The sequence below is a fragment of the Anopheles coluzzii genome (genome assembly GCF_943734685.1).
Source record: "Anopheles coluzzii chromosome X unlocalized genomic scaffold, AcolN3 X_unloc_20, whole genome shotgun sequence".
Taxonomy (NCBI): Eukaryota; Metazoa; Arthropoda; class Insecta; order Diptera; family Culicidae; genus Anopheles; species Anopheles coluzzii.
Genome location: NW_026054448.1, coordinates 12501 through 12750, shown reverse-complemented (window position 1 = coordinate 12750; position 250 = coordinate 12501).

The following is a 250-nucleotide window of genomic DNA, read 5'->3' as shown; positions in this document are numbered from 1 at the left end:
AAATTAAATGCTGAGGGGGAGAGAGAATCGAAAAAAGAAAATAAATGTAGTTTTATATAATAAGGTTTAGTTGGGGAGCTAATTGAGATTGGGTTAGGTTGTAAATGGGATTTCAAATTCTACTCTATAAAAACTTTAAACTATTTGCCGGTTTGAAAACTCTCGATGTTTCTACGCCGCTTGGAGAAAATCTCGTCGCCGGAACAGATGGAATCGGGAATCTCGCACACAGAACACACTAAGCACAATG